This window comes from Anomaloglossus baeobatrachus, chromosome 1, assembly GCF_048569485.1.
Source record: "Anomaloglossus baeobatrachus isolate aAnoBae1 chromosome 1, aAnoBae1.hap1, whole genome shotgun sequence".
NCBI lineage: Eukaryota > Metazoa > Chordata > Amphibia > Anura > Aromobatidae > Anomaloglossus > Anomaloglossus baeobatrachus.
This window is the reverse complement of record NC_134353.1, coordinates 555,088,722-555,113,777: the sequence shown is the minus strand read 5'-3', so window position 1 is coordinate 555,113,777 and position 25,056 is coordinate 555,088,722. Positions and strand designations below refer to the sequence as shown.

Here is a 25,056-nt window from a genome sequence, read left to right as displayed (position 1 = left end):
TTCTCTGCAGCTTCACCATCTACCATTGTCACTATGGTCTGTTCTATTATAAAAATGCGTGAGTAAAAATGAGTAAAAATGCGCAGATAAGAGCAAAAACCAGAGTGATAGTGACAGCAGTGAAATCTCTAATAACTTATAGGATCTGTGCTTAGTGAGGAGAGACTAAGAAGTGTTCCCTCAACTATGGCGACTCTACTGCAGTATTTGAGAAGACCGATCACCACCGATCTGGCAATAATAAGTTTATTATCACACTTGTCCCTGCCTATCACTATCACACTGGTCGTTTATGTTTTAACCGCTTTTAAAATGTAGGTCAGCGTTGGAAACCAGGGAAGAGAGTGATCGGTGAGAATATTAATGCACTTACACTGTATAAAAACACATAATATAAGCAAATAAAATATTACATACACAGGCAGGTTTAGGTAATAGAAAAAATTGGCAGAGTTTTTTTTAAAGAAATTGACTGTATTTTTGGTGATGTTATACATTTGGAGCACAACTGAATTTACTGTATAGTGGTTGCTACCAGGTACTGCACATCCACTCCCTATTGAATGAAATAGAGAAGGTGTGGCATCCCCACCAATCAGACATTGATAACCTACCCTGGTATAGGCTATTGAAGTTAAAATCCAGGACAACCCCTTTAATGTTGGTGCTTGTTCAGTCTGCTTTGAAATCTTTGCCCTTTGAGAGACCTTGCTGATGTAAAATAACTACCTTGTGTGTTTTTACTGTGCTCAGTTTGACCTTTGACAGGTAACTGTCTTTCACAACCTCACCCTTGTAGAAAAGATTGGCTGTTCCTCACCCAGTTTTAAGCTTCCTATATAAATGATTCTATTTAGTTAATGAGTGTGTATTATCCTACATATGAAAATGATGATCACTATCACAAACTGTTTATTTGTACAATTTACTATAGTCCTAAAAAACTCCTAATTTTGTGCAAGTGCACCTAGATGAATTGATACTGTTTTGAAGTCAAAGGGTGGCCACATTAAATACCGTAATTAGATTTCCCTTATTCTCCTTGTACATTTAGCAAATTGATACATTTATATTATAAGCAGCTCTGTTTTTGACAGCACATTTTTGTACAGTTATACACTAAATATATACATAGATAGATAGACAGAGAGATAGACAGATAGACATAGATGTTACAGACATGCAGACACACACACACACATACACACACACACATACACACAGATATATATATATATATATATATATATATATATATATATATATATATATATTATATCTACATGATGTATATAACCTGACTATTATAATATAATATATTGTGTGATATATATAAACCAAGGAATGCAGAAGGCATAGCAGCATGCACCTGTTTACACTTGTAGAAGGTGCTGCTCTGTTTTCTTTTTTTGTTTATGTATATTATACTAGAAATGTATTTTTAAAAGGAGTACTAATAATATTTACAAACAGGAACAAATGCATTACAATAATAAAACCTCATGAATTATATGGACGCACCATCGGGTCATCATCAACTGACAGTGCCCCACCCTGTTGTAAAAGGGAATCTTTTTTGGAAAGGCTATAATTAATTTAGGCGTCTGCATATAACAATATCCATTTAGTGCACTGTTAGGAAACATAATTCGAAGTACCAGAAATGATTAGAGTACATCTAATAGACCAGTCCTCTAAGGGTTAATTAAGACTGTACCCTCCGGGGACAAAGAGGACCAGGAATTGTTTACTGTAAGAGTTTTCATGCAAACTGTAGTGTTTCTGCTGGAATCTAATTGTACCTGATGGACCCATTACTGTATAATCAGAGCAGCTCCCGAGCCGGATCTCAGGGGGTTAATTAAATGAATGAGGTAGTGCCCAAATCTAGGAAACAGACAGGAGGACCACCTGATTGTGCTCCGCAGCCCCACAGGAGAAGTATTGTTACTATGAACAATCAGGTTGCCTGGCATCGGTGGTGTCCTTTACCTCTTGAGTTTATTAGGTTACTATACCAAGACATTGAGGATGATCCATTACTGTTTGCCATCAATGACTTGGCCTCACACACAGAGGACCTCACCAGGAGCTGGAGTCCTAAACCGCTCTCAGCTGATCCTATGAAAGGCTGCTGTCTGTGCAAGGTTAAATGAACAGCAAAGGGAATGTTTGTGTCTTCCTCTTCAGATGAGAGGCTTTTAGAGACAGACAGGCAGTCACTAACTGCTATGCACATTGCAACATGAGCACAGCCAGGAAGAGATCAATGATTGGTAAGGGATTTCATATTTTCTTCATACATGCCATCCTGCTTGTGTTGTTGGGAGAAGCTGCAGAGATCTTTGCCATCTCAGACTGTTTCTCCTTTCATTTACAGACATTGTGCTTTCTCTTCTTTCTATACGGTGTTACTGTGCTGGGAGGAATTAATGATAGGATGAATGCTCAGCCAGTTCTATGGGAGGCAGAAGGCAGAAGGGATGGAGTCTGGGATTTGCATTGGGCTTCTCAAATATTCTGCTTTTTTTAAAGAGTGTCACATGTGGTTTCTACTTTTTACACATCACGGTAATTGACATTTTGGAAATTGTAATTTTCCTTCTGTCCACAAGTAGAGTGGATTTCTAGATTGTATCGTAGGAGTATTCCTCATACAGAATGCTTTTCCGAGAAGGGAGGCTTGTATGTGTGCAATAGGAAATCACAATGGATGAAATCTGGCTTCTAAAATCATCGTATTCCAATTAAACAAAAAATGATGTGATTATTGTGTTTACATGAGGCTAAAAGCATTGATGCTGTTTAATTTAATGCTCGGAAAATGGAACTATAAACGTAATTGCATTAACATGTAAAATGTACATCATATACAGTACATACATATGTACACAGTAGACACAATTTCTCTTTTTTGCTGGAACATTTGGCATTAATTTTTTGTGTACAGGTGCGCACATGAGGCCTTGAATTGTAATACTTTTAGAAGTTTTTTTTTCCTATCTATCTATCTATCTATCTATCTATCTATCTATCTATATTAACTATCTATATTTCTTTCTTTCTCTTTCTCGATCTCTTTATCTTATCTATCCCTATCTTTTTCTCTTTCTCCCTCTCTATCTTATCTATTTATCTATGTATCTATACTTATCTACCTATCTATCTACTTCTGTTAACTATCTATCCATATTTATTTCTTTCTCACTCTCTTTATCTTATCTATCCCTTTCTCTCTCTTGCTATCTTATTTATCCCTATCTCTTTCGCGCTCCTTTTCTTATCTATTTATCCATCTATGTATCCCTAGCTCTCTCTCTTTCTCTCGCTATCTTATCTATCTATCTATCCCTATCGCTCTCTCGCTCACTCTCTCTCCCTCTCACTCTATTTTATTTATCTATTCCTATCTCTTGCTAGCTTATCTAACTATCCCTATAGCTCTCACTTTTTCTCACTATCTTATCTATCTATCCCTATCTCTTTCTTTCTCTATATTATTTCTCTATCCCTATCACTCTCTCTCCCTCTTGCTGTATCTTATCTATCGCTATCTCTTTCTTTCTTTCTCTGGCTATCTTATCTATTTATCCCTATCTCTCTTTTTCTCGCTATCTTATCTATCTATTGCTATCTCTCTTTCTCTCGCTATCTTATCTATGTATCCGTATCTCTCTCTTTCTTTCGCTATCTTATCTATCCATCTATCTCTATCTCTCATGCTCTCTCTCCCTCTTGCTCTATCTTATCTATCTATCTATCCCTATCACTCTCTCTTGATCTTTCTCCCTCTTGCTCTATCTTATCTATCTATCCCTATCTCTCTTTCTCTTACTATCTTATCTATCTATCTATCCCTATCTCTATCTTTCTCTATCTTATTTATCCCTATGGCTCTCTCTCACTCTCTTTTGCTCTCCCTCCCTCTTGCTCTATCTTATCTATCCCTATCTTTCTTTATCTCCCTATCTTATCTATCTCTATCACTCTATCGCTAGCTATCTTATCCATCTATCCCTATCTCTTTTTCTGTGTCACTCACTCTCTATCTATATCTATCTACCTACTTATTATTTTCTATGTAACCAATCTGTATGAACTCATCATGTGTTTATTTGATATTTACTCTTGTGCAGTTCATAATAGGGAACAGTACATCAATTTCTTAGTTATAGCTTTTTAAATGGGATATTACCTGCTGGTGTTACATGATTTTAAGGTACAATCAGTAAACTATAGGCGGTATCATTGCAAGTCATGACCTTGTTGAACTATACAGCTCATTACAAACGTTACAGCAATTCGCACGGCTCTTGGGACTTATTTTAATGGCATTCATGAACTGCTATTGCAACGACTGCGTGTGATTACACATAAATTCTGCTGTATACACATGATGCAATGTCTGGATACATGCAGTGGTTTGCTGACCAAGCATGAGTATGTTGTACTGCAATGATGTATGTGTGTTATAAGAAAGCAGAAGCAAACTAATACACTAGATATGCTGGTAATGCTGTTTTTATATGATGTTGTAAAGCTTTTTCAGTGGCCTAAATGAAGTCATGTAATACAAATGGTGCATACAGTACATTTATTCTTCTCCATATATAATATTCATATCACTTGTCTAATATTGTATAGGTTCCTCTCTGATTCTATGAGGCATGGACTTCTAAAGTTATCTAGTATCTGGCAACAAGAGTTTAGCAGCAGATCTGTTAAGCCCAATAACGAGGGGCCTGAATGGGTTAGGCTTGTTTTGCCAGCACGTCCCAAAGATGCGCAATCAAATTATTAAATGGGAATTTTTGAGACAACATTAATGCAGTATGTCGGAGAACATTACCCTTCTGAAATAGGTTATGGCTTTTAGGGAATACCAATGCCTTATAAAGGCCCTGTCACACACAGAGATACATCTGCAGCAGATCTGTGGAAGCAGTTAAATTGTGGACAATCAGTTCCAGGTTTGTGGCTGTGTACAAATGGAAAAATATGTCCATGATTTCACTGCAACCACAGATCTGCCAAGGATTTATCTCTGTGTGTGATGGGGCCTTAAGGGAGTAATTGATTTATACTAATGTTTAGGTAGGTGGTACTTGTCAAAGTAATATGCATTGAAATGCCTGTACCAAATATTTGTAGCCCATTTGCCTCCTCAACTTTCCTTGTTCCCACTTGCATTCTGGTGTCATCTCTTCCCAAGGAAATGAACACAGACTTGGCTGTTGATATAAAAGAGAACAAGCTTTATCAGGCCAGGTGACTATCATTTCTTCATTGTCCATAGGCTCACGATCAGAGATGACTTATTACATCACAGACACTACCATTACTGCATGAGCTTGTTGGCATACAATTCAGTGTTGACATGGCCTCCAAATTCCCCATATTTAAATTTAAAGAAGCATCTGTGAGATGTGATTGCAATTAACAGGACTTAAAGGATCTGCTGGCAACATCTTGATGCCAGATACCACAGGGCAACCTGAGACGTCTTGTAAAGTCTATGTCTCAAAATACCAAAGTTGTTTTGGCAGAATGATAGTAACATGCACAATACTATAGAGGTGGTCATATGTGTATATATTTTAGTATTGCAGTCACTAAGCCTGCGTGGCTAGGACCCCATGGTAAAGGCTACTGATGTCTACGTCATGGTGATGTAACAATGCATTAAATACTCCTATTAGTGGTATCAAATGAAAGCTTTAAGAATAGATGTTCAACACAAATGAGTTTCAGGTGAAGTTCACAAACTGTAAGGATGATTTGAAAGTAGATTAAACCAATCATAAAATATCAGACTTCTATATTTGATTTTTAAAAGCCAATTAGGAAGTCCTCTCAAAAGACACAGAGTTGTCAAACATTTTAAAAGTAAAGAAAAAAAATAGAGAGCCCCATATGGAAAGTTGATAATTAACTTAGGGTAGACTACATCCCTGAGCCAAGAATCAATATAATTGTCAGACCCTTATAGACTTTGATGGCCTATATTGGGTGGACATTTTTCCATCAATATATCAGATCGTAAGCCTCTGGACCCTGTTGTGTATATAGGTTACAGTAATCCCTGTGGACCATCCTAGATATCAGACCTTTGGACATTCTGTAGCCTATTGTCTAACCATTCTAGTCGCCCACAGTTAATGCACCATCATAACTACAATACAATTTCAGATCCATACTCACGTAGCACTTTGAGATTCCTTATATAAAATATAAATTATTGTTTGCATGGCCAACACATAAGTACCAGATATGCTTGTTATCAAATATTTCATGCATTGGATTAGAGTTTCACAATAACAAGAATGAAGAGCTTAGCTAAAGTAGTGTTGAGGCCCTCTTATTCTCCTTGGTGAGCCCAAGGTGATTGGAATTAGAGATGAGCGAGCCTCTGAAGGTTCGAGTTCGGTTTGGTTCGTCGAACGGAAGCCCCTGAGGAAGCTCTCCAATGCGAAATGTACATTGCGGTAGAGGTCTAGCTGAGCTATACTCATTCACCTAAACAGTATGGGTAATACTGTCTTGCCTTCTTATTTTGATTGATTGCTATCATGTGGATTACTGCATTGAACATGAATTGTGGTTTATACCAGTAACCGTTGATTAATGTGTGCAGGCATTTATTTGCTTAAACTTCATTCATGATGTCAAAGTGCAATGATTATTCATTATGGTATATATGGTGATTGTTTTTTACTATATCCAATTACTATGGTGTAATGCAGTAGCCACATTTACTCATTTGGACGGTGTTGGCATTTATTAACCCATGGAATGCACTACGCACTTTATATCTAAAATTTGGATGAATAGTATACTAGGATACATTGACCGGGATGTATAGATACACTATAAATATTTGCACCCAACATGGGATATAAATAGATATAATATTGGGAGAGACACCCCCTTCACCATAAAATCTCAAACATCCTGGCAGCGTATGCAGTATACGTTTATTACTGCCACCTAGCATAGCAGGGAAGGAATAAAGACTATTGTAGATTTCCCTGTCTTTTCATACTCAGCCAACTTAAGACCTCCGCATCTATGTGTGTGTTTTGTATATTTTCATACCTCATTTTTTAATGTCAATGTATGCTTTTCATCATTGCTTTTATATATAAATGTGTGTGTTAATAAAATTTATTAAATTTGAAAATGCGCAAATGCTCTGGTGTTCTCTTTTGAAATATCCCGTTCGAGAACCGTTCGACGAACCGTTCGATGAACCTCTCAAACCCCATTGAAAACAATGAGAGGCAAACACAAACACATAAAAACACATTATACATGTACACATACAGTTAATAAACATTGCCATTGCACTTACAGGTCCCCGTGACGCGTCCTGCACTCTGCCTCCCGACGCTTTTCCTTCCGATAATCGCTGCATCCTCCCGGTAACCAGCACTGATGATAGGACCTATCGTGACGTCAAAATAGCATGTGACCAGTCACGTGTCTACTATCTCATTGGCTACAGACTGGTCACATAGCTAGACATCATTGCTAGGTCCTGTCAGTGCATCTCTCCGGTACGCGGTGCTCGTTTGAGCATGTCCGTGTACCGGCAAAATGCTCTGGCGCATGGTCGACTCCCCATTCCTGCATGTGTGCGATCTTTACAGAGTCAGCCCACATTCAGGGACTACCTGTCACAGCCGGTAAATAGCTCCAACGGGAATCCCTTGATCGGAGCACCATTGCTATGGTAACCTGCCTGTCAGCGGTGACGTCACCGCTTACAGAACGCAGCCTCTCACTGAGTGATTAGACTGCATGGGGAGCTGCAGCGTCTTCCTCCCATGCAGTGCTGTCTGATGTAGCAGAGCTGCATGGGCTGAAGGAGAAAGAAGACAGAAGAGCAGGATCGTGGAGGGCTGACAGGGAGTAATAAACATGGAGTCTCTAAGTGTGTCTATGTATTTATTTCTATTTAAGTATTTTTTCTCTCTGTGGTGTCTTTTTTTTAACCCTTTATTGGAGATTCTTAATGGCTGGGTCAAACTTGCCTGACATTAAGAATCTCTGGATTAATACTAGCTAGTAAAACAAAGCTAGTATTAACTCATAATTACTCAGCAAGCCACCCGGCTTCAGTGCTGTTGGCGTGACGCCATGAATTTCGGGCTTAGGGCCAGTTGAAAATAACAGTACAGCTAGCCCTAACCCCATTATTACCCAGCGAGCCACCCGTCAACAGGGCAGCTGGAAGAGTTGGATACAGTGCCAGATGATGGTGCTTCTATGAAAGCGCCATTTTCTGGGGTGGCTGCGGACTGCAATTCGCAGCAGAGGTGCCCAGAAAGCTCGGGCCAGCCTGTGCTGCGGATTCCAATTCACAGCTGCCTAGTTGTACCTGGCTGGACACAAAAATTGGGCGAAGCCTATATCGATTTTTTTTTAATTATTTCAAGAAATTCATGAAATAATTAAAAAATAGGGCTTCCCTATTTTTTTAGTTCCCAGCCGGGTACAAATAGGCAGCTGGCGGTTGTCTGCTCTCCTCCATACAGACAGACAGCAGACAGCAGCTGCAGAACTACAAGGCTCAGCATACTCCATCCGGGACTGTAGGCAGGAGTTTTTTACCCCCCAAAAAAATTACGTGGGCTTCGCCATGTTTTTGTATGCTAGCCAGGTACAGCAGGCAGCTACAGGCTGCCCCCAACCCCCAGCTGCCTATTTGTACCCGGCTGGAAACCAAAAATATAGGGAAGCCCTTTTTTTTTAATTATTTCATGAATTTCATGAAATAATTAAATAAAAAAAAATGACATTGGCTCACCCAATTTTTGTGTCCAGCCAGGTACAACTAGGCAGCTGGGGATTGGAATCCGCAGAACAGGGGGCCCACGTTTTCTGGGCACCCCTGCTGCGAATTGCAGTCCTCAGCCACCCCAGAAAATGGCGCTTTCATAGAAGCGCCATCTTCTGGCGCTGTATCCAACTCTTCCAGCTGCCTTGGTGATGGGTGGCTCGCTGGGTAATAATGGGGTTAGGGATAGCTGTACTGTTATTGTCAACTGGCCCTAAGCCCGAAATTCATGGTGTCACGCCAATATTAGACATGGCCACCATGAATTTCTAGTACAGATAAAATAAAAACACAACACACAGAGAAATATTTTTATTAAAAATAAAACACAACACAATTAGGGACTCCATCTTTATTAAAATAAAGAATCCCCCTCCGCAGTAATCCTGGGTCATGGGTCTAATCCAGATCCAATATCATCTGATCAGTTTGCTGGAAGGCAAAGAGATCAGATGATGTGTCAGGTTCAAGGGCCTGAATCACACGACACAGCAGCTGATTGTATAAACGGCTTTTATACAATCACCTGATGCATCAGTGCAATAAAAAAAGAAAGAAAGACAGAAAGACAGACAGAAAGACAGAAAGACAGAAAGACAGACAGAAAGACAGAAAGACAGACAGAAAGACAGACAGAAAGACAGACAGAAAGACAGACAGAAAGACAGACAGAAAGACAGACAGAAAGACAGAAAGACAGAAAGAAAGACAGAAAGAAAGACAGAAAGAAAGACAGAAAGAAAGACAGAAAGACAGAAAGACAGAAAGACAGAAAGACAGAAAGACAGAAAGACAGAAAGAAAGACAGAAAGAAAGAAACACAGAAAGACAGAAAGACAAAAAGAAAGAAAGAAAGAAAGACAGAAAGAAATAAAGAGACAGAAAGAAGGAAAAAAAGAGAGAACGAAGGAAAGAAAGACAGAAAGAAATAAAGAAAGACAGAAAGAAATAAAGAAAGACAGAAAGACAGAAAGACAGATAGAAAGACAGAAAGAAAGAAAGACAGAAACAAAGAAAGACAGACAGACAGAAAGAAAGACAGACAGAAAGAAAGACAGAAAGACAGAAAGAAAGAAAGACAGAAACAAAGAAAGACAGAAACAAAGAAAGAAAGACAGACAGAAAGAAAGACAGAAAGAAAGGAAGACAGAAAGACAGAAAGAAATAAAGAAAGACAGAAAGACAGACAGAAAGACAGAAAGAAAGACAGAAACAAAGAAAGAAAGACAGACAGAAAGAAAGACAGACAGAAAGAAAGACAGAAAGAAAAAAAGAAAGACAGAAAGAAAGAAAGACAGAAAGAAAGACAGAAAGACAGAAAGAATGAAAGACAGAAAGACAGAAAGAATGAAAGACAGAAAGACAGAAAGAAAGAAAGACAGAAAGACAGAAAGAAAGACAGAAAGAAAGAAAGAAAGAAAGAAAGAAAGAAAGAAAGAAAGAAAGACAGAAAGAAAGAAAGAAAGAAAGAAAGAAGGACAGAAAGACAGAAAGAAAGAAAGACAGAAAGACAGAGAGAGAGAAAGACAGACAGAGAGAGAGAATGAATGAATGCAGCCTCATTCCGTGAAGCGGCTCACAGCTGATGTCCGGCTACTCCCCTCTGTGCATAATTAAAATACAATTATAAATGAAGAATAATATTGAATTAATTTAAAATTGAAAATAAAAAAAATTCTTTACCGACACAGCCGCGACTTGAACTCGTGAAGTTATGCTTCTTAGGTGAGTGCTCCATCCATTCAGCTACTGGCTCCAATGAGGAACAAAGGCAGATTTCATAGTCTTGAGGTCTGCGATGCAGACTGAAGTCTGAGGTGACAGCGCGATCCTCTTCATTCATGTGCTACGTGGAGCGGACACTGAGCACTCGTGTTCTGCAGCAGAGCTAACAGTGTCGTGTGGACTACTTCGGACCTGGAGGGGTATTTGGGGATTTTAATAAAATGGTGAAAGAGGATGTTTTTTTGTCTTTTATTCCAAATAAAGGATTTTTCATTGTGTGTGTTTCTTTACTTTCACTTACAGTTTAATCATGGAAGGTATCTCATGGAGACGCCTGGCATGATTAACTCATTATTACCCCGATTGCCACCGCACCAAGGCAATTCGGGATGAGCTGGGTGGAGTCCCGGGACTGCAATTCCGGGCGGCTGCTGGGTGATATTGTTGGGGTGGTGGGCTCCCCATAACATGGCGCTCCCCATCCTGACAATACCAGCCTCCAGCCGTGTGGCTTTATCCTGGTTGGTGTCAAATATGGGGGGAACCGCATTTTTTTTTTTCATTATTTATTTATTTATTTTACTGCACGATATAGACCCACCCACCGGCGGCTGTGATTGGTTGCAGTGAGACAGCTGTCACTCATCGTGGGGGCGTGTCTGACTGCAACCAATCATGGGCGCCAGTGTGCGGGGAAAGCACGGAATAACTGATTAAATAATGAAGCGGCAGCCATTTTCAAAAGAGGAAAAGACGCTGCAGATTTGTGACAGCCGTGCAGCGAGGCGGCCGTGATCGGTGAGTAGGAAAGAGAGAGGGATTGTGCTGGGGACGCAGGATGCATGCAGACAGCAACGTGTGCACATAGCCTTACTGTGAAAAGCCATGTTTTTAGTGCTCGAACAGTTCTCGAATGTAATTCGAACTGTCGAGCCTTTAGCAAAAAGCTTGAGTTCATCGAACATCTCAAACACCCCCCAAAATCACTTGAACATGAAATTGGTGAACCTCGAACTCGAACATCGCTCATCTCTAATTGGAATGCCACGGATCACAGAGTGGTGATATATTATAGTCATAAGCATCACTTCATGAAATGGAAATGCTCTTTTAATTTAACACCTTTACTTATACTATTCTCAGTAGTTTTGTAAGAGGCTAAAATACCAATCTTGGTCATACGTATCAGAGTCATGTTGTAGTTATATTAATATTAGTGAGAGGATTCCTTTAAACACTAGTGTATTTAAATGTATTTCTTCATATAAACTATCCAGAAACTCTAATGTCATTAGTGTCACTTTGTTACTTTTGGCTAAATATCATTCAAGATGTTACATTTAGTTATTTTAGGAATTTTTTTGCCAGAGGCTTTTAGTTACATCTGTTTGTCCAAGTGTACTTGGGGAATAGGTTCACCTACAAGTCATGGTGATAGACCAATTGGTCACACATACAAGTCTCGGTAATGGGCACTACTATTTAAACATCAATCAGGCAAGAGGTTTTGGAAAGAAAATAAAAAATGTAACAAGTGGACAATTACAATTATATATGTAGACTTTTTTACAAATATTAATCAACTGTGTGGGTTGCACATCAACTGCGAGAAGAATACTATTGATAAATCGCAATATGACACTTAGAATAAACGTATTATACCAAGTACACAGTGATTGTCCATAATCAAAAGTAGTAGAAATTTCAGAAAAGATCTTTTTTTGCCACCTGTGAATTGAATTTTTTAATCCCATTCACTAGCATTATGCTGTACTATGTTTTTTAGGTGCCTTATAAATTTAGATTTTTTTAATTTGACACTTTACCAAATTTAAAATCACAAAACACAAGACAGAACAATATTCATTTGAAATGAAATTTTATCAAAATGTATCATATTCATTTACTGTTATATGTGTCAACAATAATGTCATAATCTAAATTGAATATAATGTCACTACATCTCTTTATTTAAAGCATATAGTGTTATAATCATATGATGAGAAATGGGTTTATTATAGATTTCTGCCCTTTTAAAGAAATAGGATATCAATTAAGTAATTTAAAGGGGTTATCTTACACTTTTTTTGGGGGACTATGAGCTATCTGCATCTGCCTGTTCTGCCCTGAGATGATCTGCTCCAGTTCAAATCAGTTACGTACTACTCCTGACACTGCTTCTCCTGCTTCCGGTAATGTCACAATAACATAATTTTCCTCTTTTCCACCCTGATCTGTCACTGGCTTCCCACTGTCTAACTGCCTACTTCTGTAATGATGGCCTAAGGTGGTACAATGTATAGTAGCCAATTCCTCTACTCATTTCAAGTATACTAGCATATCAGAGTTACCTTTATTTGGTCATAGAAGCAGGGATACAGCCATTTATCCAAAATGTCCCAAAAGCCATTTTTCAACACTACAATGCCAGGATGCATGTTGCTTGTGCTACTGTTACCAGCCATATGGGTCTAAATTTTCTACCCTAGCCTGATGCATCTTTGAAGCTGTCTCCTATCAAAGATATCTGTGATTGATTAGAAAATGCAAAGGTAGCTGCTAGAAGAGGATCTTGATTAAGTCAACATGGCAAAACATTCCTCAGACAATAATTGTAAATAACCAGTTATTGCCTCATTAATAGCATGCCAAGATATATAAGTACTCATAATCAATAAATCTTTTTTCTGTTTTTATATATCCAGTCATATGAAAAAGTTTGGGCACCCCTATTAATGTTAACCTTTTTTCTTTATAACAATTTGGGTTTTTGCAACAGCTATTTCAGTTTCATATATCTAATAACTGATGGACTGAGTAATATTTCTGGATTGAAATGAGGTTTATTGTACTAACAGAAAATGTACAATCCGCATTTAAACAAAATTTGACCAGTGCAAAAGTATAAGCACCTCAACATAAAAGTGACGTTAATATTTTGTAGATCCTCCTTTTACAAAAATAACAGCCTCTAGTCGCTTCCTGTAGTTTTTAATGAGCTCCTGGATCCCGCATGAAGGTAAATTTGACCATTACTGTTTACAAAACAATTCCAGTTCAGTTAAGTTTGATGGTCGCCGAGCATGGACAGCACGCTTCAAATCATCCCACAGATGTTCAATGATATTCAGGTCTGGGGACTGGGATGGCCATTCCAGAACATTGTAATTGTTCCTCTACATGAATGCCTGAGTAGATTTGGAGCGGTGTTTTGGATCATTGTCTTACTGACATATCCATCCCCTGCGTAACTTCAACTTCGTCACTAATTCTTGCACATTATTGTGAAGAATCTGCTGATAATGAGTTGAATCCATGCGACCCCCAACTTTAACAAGATTTAACAAGATTCTTGATGCCAGCATTGGCCACACAGCCCCTAAGCATGATGGAACCTCCACCAAATCTTACTGTGGGTAGAGAGTGCTTTTTTTGGAATGCTGTGTTTTTTTGCCTCCATGCATAACGCCTTTTTGTATGACCAAACAACTCAATCTTTGCTTCATCAGTCCACAGGACCTTCTTCCAAAATGTAACTGGCTTGTCCAAATGTGCTTTTGCATACCTCAGGCGACTCTGTTTGTGGTGTGCTTGCAGAAATGGCTTCTTTTGCATCACTCTCCCATACAGCTTCTCCTTGTGCAACGTGCGCTGTATGGTTGACCGATGCACATTGACACCATCTGCAGCAAGATGATGCTGCAGGTCTTTGGAGGTGGTCTGTGGATTTTCCTTGACTGTTCTCACCATTCTTCTTCTCTGCCTTTCTGATATTTTTGTTGGCCTGCCTTTTCTGGGCTTAACAAGAACTGTACCTGTGTTCTTTCACTTCCTTACTATGTTCCTCACAGTGGAAACTGACAGTTTAAATTTCTGAGACAATTTTTTGTATCCTTCCCCTGAACAACTATGTTGAATAATCTTTGCTTTCAGATCATTTGAGAGTTGTTTTGAGTAGAGATGAGCGAACCGGTCCCGGTTCGGCTCGAGGCCGGTTCGCCGAACGGGGGTCCCGTTCGAGTTCGGTTCGTCGAACGTTCGACGAACCAAACTCGAACGTATAGGCTATAATGGGAGGCAATCACAAACACATAAAAATGCATTATAAATGTACACAAACAGTTAATAAACATTGCCATAACACTTACCGGTCCTCGCGATCCCTTCTGCACTCTGTCTCCTGCCGCTATTCCATCCGATGATTGCTGAATCCTCCCGGGGACCTGCACTGCCAGCAGAGAAGCAGGACCTATCGTGACGTCAAAATAGCCATGTGACCAGTCACGTGGCTATTATCTCATTGGCTACAGACTGGTCACATGACTATGACACGTCATGTAGGACCTGCGAGTGCATCTCTCCGGTACACGGTGCACATATGTGTATCGCCGTGTATCGGCGACATGCTCTAGCACACGGTCGACTCCCCGTTCCGTTAGGGACCGGCTGACACAGCCGGTCATTAACGGAGATCACCGTTGCCATAGCAACGCAGTTAGCGGTGACGTCACCGCTAACCGCGGCTCCGGGAGCACCGTTGCTATGGTAACGCGTCTGTCAGCGTTACCGCTAGCAGCCAGCAGTGATCACTCACGGAGTGAAGGCTGCACGCTGCTTCCCGATTGTAGTGAGCATTGTAGTTAGGATGGAGGTTCCCCAGCCCCAAGTGATGCCCCTCACTACAATCGTCACTACTACTACACTAGAAAGAAAGAAGACAGAAGAGCAGGATCGTGGAGGGCTGACAGGGGTAATAAAGATGGAGTCTCTAATGTGTCTGTGTATTTATTTCTATTAAAGTATTTTTTCTCTGTGTGGTGTCTTTTTTTAACCCTTTATTGGAGATTCTTAATGGCCGGGTCAAACGTGCCTGACATTAAGAATCTCTGGCTTAATACTGGCTGGTAAAACAAAGCCAGTATTAACTCATGATTACCCAACAAGCCACCCGGCTCCAGGGCTGTTGGAAGAGTTGGATACAGCGCCAGATGATGGCGCTTCTATGAGAGCGCCATTTTCTGGGACGGCTGCGGACTGAAATCCGCAGCAGAGGCGCCCACAAACCTCGGGCTAACCTGTGCTGCGGATTCCAATCCCCAGCTGCCTAGTTGTACCCGGCTGGACACAAAAATAGGGCGAAGCCCACGTCATTTGTTTTTTAATTATTTCATGAAATAAGTGAAATAATTAAAAAAAATGGGCTTCCCTATATTTTTGGTTCCCAGCCGGGTACAAATAGGCAACTGGGTGTTGGAGGCAGCCCGTGGCTGCCAGCTGTACCTGGCTAGCATACAAAAATATGGCGAAGCCCACGTCATTTTTTTGGTGGGCAAAAAACTTCTGCATACAGTCCTGGATGGAGTATGCTGAGCCTTGTAGTTCTGCAGCTGCTGTCTGCTCTTCTCCATATAGACAGACAGCAGCTGCAGAACTACAAGGCTCAGCATACTCCATCCAGGACTGTATGCAGAAGTTTTTTGCCCCCTGAAAAAATTATGTGGCTTCGCCATATTTTTGTATGCTAGCCAGGTACAGCAGGCAGGTACGGCTGCCCCCAACCCCCAGTTGCCTATTTGTACCCGGCTGGGAACCAAAAATAAAGGGAAGCCCTTTTTTTATTATTTCATGAATTTCATGAAATAATTCGAAAACAAATGACGTAGGCTTTGCCCCATTTTTGTGTCCAGCCAGGTACAACTAGGCAGCTGGGATTGGAATCCGCACCACCGGTTGGCCTGAGCTTTCTGGGCCCCACTGCTGCGAATTGCAGTCTGCAGCCACCTCAGAAAATGGCATTTTCATAGAAGCGCCATCTTCTGGCGCTGTATCCAACTCTTCCAGCACCTGCCTGCTATACCTGGCTAGCATACAAAAATATGGCGAAGCTCACGTCCTTTTTTTGTAGCTTTTTGGCAAAAAAAAAAAAAAAATGCTTCCCTGGATTTTCCATTGCCAGTGAAGGTAACACCAAGCAGTGGGGGTTAGCAGCCAGTAGCTGCTTGGATTACCCTTAGCTAGCAATACAAAAAATGCAGTGGGAGCTAACATATATTTTTTTTAATTATTTATTTAAATAACTAAAAATAAAATGGGCTTCCCTGTATTTTGATTGCTGGACATCACAGTGCTGTAAAAATAAATCTTTAAAAAAATGACGTAGCGCTCCGCGGTATTTTTGATTCTCAGCGCAGATAAAGCAGACAGCTATGGGTTGCCACCCCCATCTGCCTGCCGTTACCTTGGTTGGCAATCAAAATACAGGGAAGCCCATTAATTTTTTCTATTTAAAAAATAGTTAAAAAAAAAAAATTACGTTGGGTCCCCCCATTTTTGATAGCCAGCTAGGGTAAAGCAGACGGCTGTAGCCTGAAAACCACAGCTGGCAGCTTTACCGTGGTTGGGGATCCAATGTGGAGGTCCCCTCAGGCTCTTTTTTATAATTATTTTATAAATATTAATAATTACACAATAAAAGTAGGGGACCCCCCAAATTGGATCACCAGCCAAGGTAAAGCGGACAGCTGTGGTCTGGTATTCTCAGGGTGGGAAGGTCCATAGTTATTGGGCCTTCACAGCCTAAAAATAGCAGGCCGCAGGCACCCCAGACGTGGCGCATCCACTAGATGCGCCAATCCTGGCGCTTCACCCCAGCTCATCCCGTGCCCTGGTGCAGTGGCAAACGGGGTAATAAATCGGGTTGATACTAGCTGTAAAGTCACCTGAGATCAAGCCCAGCAGTTTGTGATGTCATGGCGTCTATTAGATACCCAACATCATAAACTGTCAGTACTAACAAAAACAAAAAATCGACAAAAGAAATTTATTTGAAAAAACAGTCCCCAAAACATTTCCTCTTTCACCAATTTATTGTAAGAAAAAAAATAAAGGGGTCCCACGACGACTCTGGACCGTCTAGAATATGGGGGGGAGACACTCAGGGAACGTATCCCCCATTTTCTAGGAGTGCGGACCCTTCATGTGAGGAGTGTGGGTGCAATGAATCTGCACTCACTCTCCCCGGGTCCACAGCAGCAGAGTCCATGTCGTAATGGTTGCTACCAAAGCTGCAATGCCCTGCTCATGAGGTAAGGGCATGCCTAATCAGGAGAACTACTGTAGAGGAAGCTCTGCTCACTGGTATATAGGTGCTCAGAGGTAATAATAGATAAAATTAGTGAGTAACCTCGGCACTCTATATCTCCCAGACTAAGTCAGTAAGTCACAACGGATAGTAATGCAAAATCACTCTTTATTGGTCCGTATTAAGAAAATTTTTTTTTCATAAGCATATATGTTTTTGTCCAAAACAAGTTACAAATGACGTTTCGGCCTGAGCCTTCGTCAGATTGGACTTATCTGCATGTAATCATGAAAAATGACAATAATCAGTATCACATAAGAGTGAGAGAACAATAACATAAACTCGAACAATGTAGAGGTACAATTGGGATGCAGCAAAAAAATTGCAACACAGCAAGAAATGAAACACATGATACAAATGTCATAATACAGTACAAGGACAATATAGTAATGACAAATATGGGGTCAGAGTAGACTTAGACAGCTCTGGTACGAAAGAGATGTCAATCATAAAGTAACATGTGCAGTAGGTGTAGAGCTACACTATGCATGGCAGAGCTAATGGGTAGACCGACCATAGAAAAAGTAGAGAAAAAGTGGAGAAAAAGTGGAGAATAAGTGGAACATAAGAGGAGAAAAAGTGGAGAAAAAGTGGAGAAAAAGTGGAGAAAAAGTGGAGAAAAAGTGGAGAAAAAGTGGAGCATAAGAGGAGAAAAAGTGGAGAAAAAAGTGGAGAAAAAGTGGAGAAAAAGTGGAGAAAAAGTGGAGATTAAGAGGAGAAAAAGTGGAGCATAAGAGGAGAAAAAGTGGAGAAAAAAGTGGAGAAAACGTGGAGAAAACGTGGAGAAAAAGTGGAGAAAAAGTGGAGAAAAAGTGGAGCATAAGAGGAGAAAAAGTGGAGAAAAAGTGGAGAAAAAGTGGAGAAAAAGTGGAGAAAAAGTGGAGATTAAGAGGAGAAAAAGTGGAGAAAAAGTAGAGAAAACGTGGAGAAAACGTGGAGAAAAAGTGGAGAAAAAGTGGAGAAAAAGTGGAGCATAAGAGGAGAAAAAGTGGAGAAAAAGTGGAGAAAAAGTGGAGAAAAAGTGGAGATTAAGAGGAGAAAAAGTGGAGAAAAAGTGGAGAAAAAGTGGAGCATAGGAGGAGAAAAAGTGGAGAAAAAAGTGGAGAAAACGTGGAGAAAACGTGGAGAAAAAGTGGAGAAAAAGTGGAGAAAAAGTGGAGAAAAAGTGGAGAAAAAGTGGAGCATAAGAGGAGAAAAAGTGGAGAAAAAAGTGGAGAAAACGTGGAGAAAAAGTGGAGAAAAAGTGGAGAAAAAGTGGAGCATAAGAGGAGAAAAAGTGGAGAAAAAAGTGGAGAAAACGTGGAGAAAAAGTGGAGAAAAAGTGGAGCATAAGAGGAGAAAAAGTGGAGATTAAGAGGAGAAAAAGTGGAGAAAAAGTGGAGAAAAAGTGGAGAAAAAGTGGAGAAAAAGTGGAGCATAAGAGGAGAAAAAGTGGAGAAAAAAGTGGAGAAAAAGTGGAGAAAAAGTGGAGAAAAAGTGGAGATTAAGAGGAGAAAAAGTGGAGCATAAGAGGAGAAAAAGTGGAGAAAAAAGTGGAGAAAAAGTGGAGAAAGTGGAGAAAAAAATGGAGAAAAAGTGGAGAAAAAGTGGAGAAAAAGTGGAGAATAAGAGGAGAAAAAGTGGAGAAAAAGTGGAGAATAAGAGGAGAAAAAGTGGAGAATAAGTGGAGAAAAAAATGGAGAAAAAGTGGAGAAAAAGTGGTGAGAAAGTGGAGAAAAAAATGGAGAAAAAGTGGAACACCCTTTGGTACCTTTCATGTGGCACTAAGGGGTGCTTAGCTTTGTATTTAGCCAAAAAAATGAAAAAAAAATGACATAGGGTTCCCCCTAGTTTTGTAGCCAGCTAGGGTAAAGCAGACGGCTGCAGCCTGCAGACCACAGCTGGCAACCTCACCTTGGCTGGTAATCCAAAACTGAGGGCACCCCACGCTGTTATTTTAAATTAAATAAATAATTAAAAAAAAAAAACACGTAGGGGTCCCCCAAAATTGGATCACCAGCCAAGGTAAAGCAGACAGCTGGGGCCTGATATTCTCAGACTAGGGAGGTCCATGGTTATTGGAATCTCCCCAGCCTAAAAATAGCAGGCCGCAGCCGCCCCAGAAGTGGCGCATCCATTAGATGCGCCAATCCTGGTGCTTCGCCCCAGCTCATCCCGCGCCCTGGTGCGGTGGCAAACGGGGTAATATTTGGGGTTAATACCAGATGTGTAATGTCACCTGGCATCAAGCCCTGGGGTTGGTGAGGTCAGGCGTCTATCAGATACCCGACATCACCAACCCAGTCAGTAATAAAAAAAAAATAGACGACAAACACATTTTATTTGAAAAAACACTCCCCAAAACATTCCCTCTTTAACCAATTTATTAGATTGAAAAACAAATCCAGGTCTGCTGTAATCCAAGGGGTTGCCATGACGATGCACACTGTCCCAGTCAATGAAGAGCAGGATGTTCCCCATTGGCTGGGAGAGCAGTGCAGTGACCTGAGCTAACATCAATGGGTCAGCCCAGGTCACTGCAGGGGGGTGACAAGTGCTGCTGTCAGATAGGTACATTACCTGCGCTGATCTCCAGCACACTGACAGCCCCTGTCACTGAGGTCAATGACCGGCGCCTTCACATCAAGTATCGCGAGAGGTCCGTGACGTCACCGCCAGTGTCAGTCTCGGGTCGGAAGCGATAGGTGATGTGACAAGCGGCGGCCATGGAGGACAGTGACAGCGCTGAGGTCGGGATGGCGGGACTTCATCACCGCAGGTAAGCCGAGCGAGCGAGCGGGCGGGCGGGCGGATGTGTGTGTGTGTGTTTGTGTATGTGTATGTATGTGTACATGCCGCGGGCAGGAGGGGGTGGAGCGAGCTGAGCGGGAAAGTGTGGGCTTCCTGCACGTAACTAAGATAAACATCGGGTTACTAACCAAAGCGCTTTGCTTGGATACCCGATGTTTATCTTGGTTACCAGCTTGTGGCAGGCTGCCAGCGATGGCTCCTGCTCACTGTAGCTGTAAAAAGCCCTGCTTTTTGCTGCTAGAACCGTTCTCGAACGTATCTAGAACTATCGAGCTTTTAGCAAAAAGCTCGAGTTCTAGTTCGATCTCGAACAGCCCAAAAATCACTCGAGCCTAGAACTGGAGAACCACGAACCACGAACCGCGCTCAACTCTAGTTTTGAGGAGCCCATGATGCCACTCTGCATAGGAGATTCAAATAGGAGAACAACTTGCAAGTGGTCACCTTAAATACCTTTTCTCATGATTGGATACACCTGCCTATGAAGTTCAAAGCTCAATGAGGTTACAAAACCAATTTAGTGCTTTAGTAAATCAGTAAAAAGTAGTTAGGAGGGTTCAAATCAAGAAATTGATAAGGGTGATTTGATTTGAAGTGTGCTGTCCATGCTCGGCGACCATCAAACTTAACTGAACTGGAATTGTTTTGTAAACAGGAATGGTCAAATATACCTTTATTCAGGATCCAGGAACTCATTAAAAGCTACAGGAAGCGACTAGAGGCTGTTATTTTTGTAAAAGGAGGATCTACAAAATATTAATGTCACTTTTATGTTGAGGTGCCCATTCTTTTGCACTGGTCAAATTTTGTTTAAATGCGGATGGCACATTTTCTGTTAGTACAATAAACCTCATTTCAATCCAGAAATATTACTCAGTCCATCAGTTATTAGATATATGAAACTGAAATAGCTGTTGCAAAAACCCAATTTGTTATAAAGAAAAAAGGTTAACATTAATAGGGGTGCCTAAACTTTTTCATATGACTGTATATATACATTATATATACAGTATATCATGAAAGTGAGTACACCCCCATTTTTGTAAATATTTTGTTATATCTTGTCATGGGACAACATTGAAGATATGACACTTTGATACAATGTAAAGTAGTCAGTGTACAGCTCGTATAACAGTGTAAATTTGGTGTGTCCTCTAAATAATTCAACACAAAACCTTTAATGTTGAAACGGCTGGCAACAAAAGTGAGTATATCTCCAAGATATGCCCTTTTAGCCATTTTCACTCATTATTGTTACACGGTCACAGGAGTAAATGGAGAACAGGTGTGTCAAATTTGGTGTTATCGCTCACACCCTCTCACATACTGATCACTGGAAGTTCAACATGGCACCTCATAGCAAAGAATTCTTTGAGGATCTGAAAAAAAGAATTGTTGAACAGAAAGATGGCCTAAGCTATAATAAGAATGTCAACACCTTGTAACTGAGCAGCAGCATGATGGCTAAGACCATACAGCAGCTAAAAAAAAGGTTCCACTTTGAACAAGCATTGCTATGGTTGACCAAAGAAGTTGAGTGGACGTGCAAAACTTTATATCCAGAAGTTGTCTTTTCAAAATGGATGTATCAGTGCTGCCAGCATTGCTGCAGAGGTTAAAAGTATGGGGGCGTCAACATATCAGTACGCAGAACATATGCCGCATATTGCATCAAATTCGTTTGCATAGCTGTTGTCCCAGAAGGATGCTTCGTCTAAAGACGATCACAAAAAAGTCCACAAACAGTTTTCTGAAGACAAGCAGACTGATGACATGGATTACTTGAACCATATACTGTGGTCTAATGAGACTAATATAAACTTATTTTATTCAGATGGTGTCAAGTGTGCTTAGCAGAAACCAAGTGAGAAGTTTAAAGACAAATGTGTCTTCCCTTCAGTCAAGTATAGTGGTGAGAGTGTCATGGTTTGGGACTACAACAGTGCTGCCAGCTGAAACAGAGCACAATCCCATCCCTTTATATTCCAACATGATAACAACCTTAAACACACTTCAAAAACAACCTTGCTAAAGATACTGAGAGTAAAGGTGCTGGGATCACCAAACATGTCTGCAGACCTAAACTCTTCTGAGCATCTGATCTATGGGTGATCCTCAAATAGAAGGTGGAGGAGTACATGGTCTCTAACATTCACCAACTCCGTGATATTGTCATGGAGGAGTGAAAGAAGATTCCAGTGTCTCCTGTGAAGCTCTAGTGAACTTCACGCCCAAGAATGCTGCCAGCTGTGGGGAACCCTGAATGCCAACATGTACTTTGACATGATAAAGCAGTGCATGATCCCATTCCTTCGTATTCCAACATGATAACAACCTCAAACACACCTCCAAGATGACCACTGCCTTGCTAAAGAAACTGATGGAAAAGGTGCTGGTCTGGCCAGGCATGTCTCCAGACCTAAATTCTTTTGAGCATCTGATCTATGGGTCATCTTCAAATGGAATGAGGAGGAGCACATGGTCTCTAACATCCACTAACTCTGTGACCTCATCATGGTGGATTGGAAAAAGATTACAGTGCTTTCTTTGAAGCTCTAGTGAACTCCATGCCCAAGAGAGTTAAGGCAATACTTGAAAATAATGGTGGTCACACAAAATGCTGACAGATTGGGAACAATTTGGCCATTTTCACTTAAGGGTGTACTCAGTTTTGTTGCTAGCGGTTTAGACATTAATGACTATGTGTTGAGTTATCTACCAAGTTTACACTGTTATACAACATGAAGACTGACTACTTTAAATTGTATCAAAGAATCATATCTTCTGTGTCATTCCATGAAAAGGTAAAATAAAGAATTTACAAAAATGTTCGGGGTGTATTCACCCCCTGTGTATATATATATATACATATATATATATATATATATATATATATATATATATATATATATATATATATATATATATATATATATATATATATATATATAACTCAAATAGGAGAGGAGCAACTCAGATGCACTCATGACTATAACTAGTACAAACCTTCAACAAACCTTCAAGTGTGTTTTATCCACAGAATCGTAGCAGTAATATTGGAAACAGAAACAATATAGAATATTAACCATCCTTTATTAATCCTTGCAATGTTTCATATCAGGAATATTTCTTGAACTTGCAATAGTCAAATAAAATCTTAACATCCCATATTATTGCTGTGGATCGTAACCGTCTTATATTGCTGTAATGAAAACCAGCTGATACAATGATATCCTAGTTAACATGTTGGGCTCCATGTCCTCTATTGTTCCATTCAGACCAGTATTGTGTCTTTGAGCACTTATCTGTAATTCTATCTGAATGTATTTTTTACTTTAGCAGAAAACACGTGTTTGTTAGCGTTTGATTGGAGCTACTTTTGCACTGGAAAAGTAGTAAAACTAGTAGACAAACTAGTAGGCCAAAAGATAGGATACTTGCCAACTGTCTCAAAATGTATGAGAACTTTGCAGAAAAAAGGAGAGACTGTCTTTGGACCCCAACTCCAGTGCAATTACAAGTTTTCTTGGTATTGAGACCAAGATGCTCTACCATTAGATGAAGCCACAGACTCAGGTAGCAAGATATAGCTACAGGAAAATAATTTAGCAGCACTCTGTGTGCTGCAACCATGCACCCGACATAACACCATCATCTAATGTTGGCGAGTACGGGTAAGACGCAATGATGAATACATTTAATATTTGCAAAAACATAATTTAATTGTAAAACTTTTTCATTTCATACATACTATGTTTGAACAAGGTTCCATATTTGTTGCACAAATCCTGCCTTGTAATTTACACCTCAACAGTTTATGTTGACTTTTGTAAATTACGCTAATGAATAGAACCTGAAAATGTTTTTACAAGCCTCCATGCCTTAATACTATATCTGATCATTCTTGAATGTAGATATTATAAAGGTTCTAAAATTACTATTTCTATATGGCAGATTTTCAACTGACATTTAATGTACTGCATATAGCAGACTTGGAGGTCTTTGGTGATCAACCAAATTATGTGCATGTCTCCCTGCCCTAGTAAACTACCACTGTTTACTAAGTAGCCCATAATTACTGTATCCAGTAGATAGAGCAAGATGTGCATTCTTACAGCACCAAAATATCTCCATTCCTAAAGTGTGTAGTAATTAACCTCTGAGCAGAATTGATATCAAATCTATAATAACGCCATGAAGAAAATACAGTATTAATGTTCAACAGCCTTAAATGAATTTTAGCCAAGTTTGTACCTAGTAATTATAACTGGTACATATAATTATATATTATAATTAGCACACATTATACAATCCACTTGTTTGCTACAATTAAAATACATGCATTTTAATTGCCAGACCACAATAAGAATGAGTTACTCCAAAATGCATACCATTTACTTTAGTGCCGATTGTATTAAACAAATGTATAGTTACGATGAAACTATAGCATTTTTAAGTCAATTTTTAGTAAATGTGAAAAATACTTGCATATTAGTATCATTGCCTTTACTAAACATTGATGTACTTACAGCACTGTGGAAACGTTTTAGGCCGGTGTGGA

The 25,056-nt window shown here is 39.9% G+C and overlaps 1 protein-coding gene across 6 annotated transcripts in view; it reads left to right on the top strand.

The window, feature by feature from the left end:
* LINGO2 (leucine rich repeat and Ig domain containing 2) overlaps nt 1–25,056 on the top strand; it is a 2,307,572-nt gene that overhangs the window by 1,905,341 nt on the left and 377,175 nt on the right. Inside the window, exon 1 of one of the 6 annotated variants that reach the window (XM_075316940.1) lies at nt 1,953–2,276. The exons of the other annotated variants lie outside the window; for them this stretch is intronic. The gene's annotated coding sequence lies outside the window, so the exon portion shown is untranslated. Of the gene's footprint in view, nt 1–1,952; nt 2,277–25,056 lie in introns of those variants that run through there. 6 annotated transcript variants of the gene reach the window in all.